This window comes from Curcuma longa, unplaced genomic scaffold (assembly GCF_044706935.1).
Source record: "Curcuma longa cultivar G26 ecotype Majalengka, Jawa Barat unplaced genomic scaffold, ITB_CL_G26_1.1 contig_17642, whole genome shotgun sequence".
NCBI lineage: Eukaryota > Viridiplantae > Streptophyta > Magnoliopsida > Zingiberales > Zingiberaceae > Curcuma > Curcuma longa.
In genome coordinates, this window is record NW_027430635.1 from 3,045 (window position 1) to 6,401 (window position 3,357).

The 3,357-nt window shown below is 42.0% G+C and overlaps 1 long non-coding RNA gene across 1 annotated transcript; it reads left to right on the plus strand.

Moving 5' to 3' along the window:
• The first annotated feature begins 312 nt into the window (after nt 1-312).
• Nucleotides 313-1,942, plus strand: LOC141816657 (uncharacterized). The gene is made up of 2 exons (XR_012600722.1): nt 313-373; nt 1,690-1,942. It is a non-coding gene; the product is annotated as an uncharacterized LOC141816657 (long non-coding RNA).
• Nucleotides 1,943-3,357: the final 1,415 nt, after the last annotated feature.

Sequence of the window (3,357 nt, forward strand, 5' to 3'; positions counted from 1 at the left end):
AGCCGAGGGAGGGTGCAGCGAAGGTGTCTTGGCTCTAGCAGTGGTCACGCGAAGGTAAGAAATGGAATCTAGATGTTGGGATTGAGATTGGGTTGTTGATTGGAAGTTCTTGGTATTTTTTCCTTTGGTTGATTGTTAGGGTCTGTTGGATTAATTTTGATCGGATTGTTGCTGGATTTGGTATGAGCAAGGGGTTGATCTTCGTGGGATGTGGTTAAGTTAACCCTAGTTTTAGTTAGGGTTTCCTTTTATTTACACATGTATATTCTGGTATTTATGGGCAGTGATTTTAACTGCAGGACTTTGATCCGATTATTGTTCGGTTGCGGTTATTTGGGATTTCCCTACGATTACACGCAACCTATCTTGGCAGGCGGGTACCTTGACTTATCTTTTATAGATATGTCTTTATTGATATGTGTATTACATGCTATCAGTAATTCATGATCCTGTTCGTATCTATCCCACTTGATACCATGATCTGCTTTCTATACCAGTTATTAGTGCTATTTGATAGTATTGGATACTTACTCATATTGTGGATATCAGTAGTCATTTATCTTGCTATCATCTGATACCTTTGCCATGTTTAGCTATCTGATACTTATGGATTTTTGACACCACCTGATACCTGTTCATATGCTTTAGTCTGGTTTATCTTACTCTGTATCGGTGTTTATACTAGACATGAGACCTGATATATTCCTGATTATGGGGGCATATGACATGGACTGGTAGATGGATAGGTGGTGCATGGATCATACTGATGGATATGCATTTGGATATATGCTGCATGGACTAGTGTCATACATCATGCTTGCATATATTGCATAACTGACGTGCGGGATTCCATTGTTGTTGAGTCCGGCGTCAGTTACATGCGGGCTACCAACCAAAGGGTGTGTGTAATTGCATGTCTTGTGATCATCTGCTCCTGCTCCTATTTTAGTCGAGTCGCTCCTATTATAGTTGTAGCACAGTTCGAGCCCGTCACTCGTATATGATTTACACACACACTCCACTCATGGGTTAGTGGAAACCTTTAGGTTGGTGCATACTTGCCCTGACAGGAGCTCCGCTAGGCCACCCAGGATAGTGGTTTCGTAGCGTGGTAGCATACAGGGATCCCTCCTCTGTCATTGTGACCAGGAGATGAGAGCTTGCTCGCCCACTTATGATTTGGGTACCAGGATAGGTGTACACCTCGAGGACATCCTGTCCACTCGGTCACGCAGGAGCAGTGACGGCAGAGTGCACAGAGGTCACAGCCCTACCCACGACGACTTCACCACTGTGGATGAGTACTCTGACGGGTTTTGGCTCCCACGCGACCTCACCACTAGAGGGGTGACTGATCTGACTGGCGTCAGGGGTGACCAGGACATGCATTGCACCATGTGCATACTGCACTATTGCATTTGTTTGTGATTGTTGCACTTGTTTGATGCACTTGGATGACATGCATATACAGGAGACCTATGTATTGGTTTGGGGACTACTTTCACCTTACTATTGTTTATCAGACTCTGGTATGTACAGATCTACTGTTATTCAGTTTTCTACCTTATTTACCTTCCAGTAGACTGTACAGCATGTTATTACTGTTGATAGCAATTTTATACACATATCTGCTAGATACCCGCTGAGTTTCTTTTGGAACTCACCCCGTTTACCTGTATCCGTTTTCAGGTTGATGCCGTCTGGAGAGCTGCACTGCTAGTCCCGAACCTTGGTGTTTTGGTTTATTTACTTTACTGCATTCGTGTATTCAGACTTATTAGACTTCTTGTCATGTTTTCCCTTTTGGTATCTGTTTTCCGCTGAGTCGACATTTGTTTCCATAATCGAGTTGTTTATCGGATTCTGACGGATTTGATATACATGCGTGGTTGTGATACTATAGTAGGATGTGTTGAGTGACCGTGTGGGTCACATTTATTTTATTTTACTTGTATAAATCCATAGCCTGTTATGGATTGGCCGTGTGGGCCTTATATATGTGTATGTATTCAGGGAAAGTCAATTGTTACAGGGGAGATGCTGCCGAAATTTCTCGGAAAGCCGTCTCCCGGGGCGTAACAATAGGTCATTTGGCGACGAATCCAGATTCGTTGCTATTTGGTGACGAAAGAGTGTTTTCGTCGCCAAATTAGCGATGAATACATAATTCGTCGCCAATTTGGTGACGAATCCTTGATTCATCGCCAAATAGTGACGAATTTGGATTTCGTCGCCAAATGACCTAATTTTATCACGCGCCGCTCGATCCCCTTTCTTCTTCCTCTGCGATTTCTCTCTTCTGCGGCGTGATTTCTTCCTCTCTGAGGCTTCTGCGGCGCGATTTCTTCCTCTCCGATCTATCCGGCGACTGCGACGGGCGATGGCGAAGCGTTAAGCGACGGTCCTCAAGGGTAAAATCCTTTTCTTCCTGTTGGTTTGTGTTGTTGCGGGGTGGTGGTCGGTCGGGTAGTTTTTGTTGTTGTGGGGTGGTGGCCAGCCGACTGGTTTTTGTCACAAAAATGGGTTCTTTTAGTGGCTAGTCTAGACTCCTTAAAATGCTTCCATTTTGTTGTCAGGAAAGGGAATAGGATTGGAAAAGGGAACGAGATCATTTTTCTCAGTTTAAACTGCGTTGGCCAGCTGAACTGTCATTGAAGGACTCACTGAATGCTGTTCGCAATGCTTCTCAGGCTTAAGCTCGCATCTATCAAGTTTTTAGAATGCATTCATTTCACAGGAAGAAATTTGCTGTGGAGATGACAACACTTAAATATCAGAGGAACATGCAATTTCCCTCCTAACAATCAAGTCACAGAACTCAGGACTGTATGATATGCCTCCGCATGATGCTGCCATTCGTATACAAAACAAGTTCAGAGGATGGAAAGGGAGAAAAGAGTTCTTAATTACTAGGCAACGGATAGTCAAGATCCAGGTCTGTTGTCGTTTATTGATCACATTGCTCATGCATTTTGTACACGTGGAATTTCTGCTATTATTTCTTTCTCATATCTTTGTGGTTCAAATTTGTATTCTCCATTTACACTGTTAGCAGTGCATAAGAAAAGGAAGGACATGAATATATTGTTAGAAAGAATTTTAGATACCTTGGATCTATTATTCAACAAAAAGTTGATAATAATGAAGATATCTTTAGTAATATGAAGAGTGAATGGTTAGATATGGAGAGTTTCTAGAATTTTGTGTTGTCATGATGATTCTTGTTTTAGTTTATGAATTAAATTGTTGAGATTTTAAAAAACAATGCATATAGTTAGCGTGAAGATGTTAAGATAGTAATGCACTATCTAGGATTTTGCTATTAAGGATGATCAATACTGCATTTTCTTCTTAAAT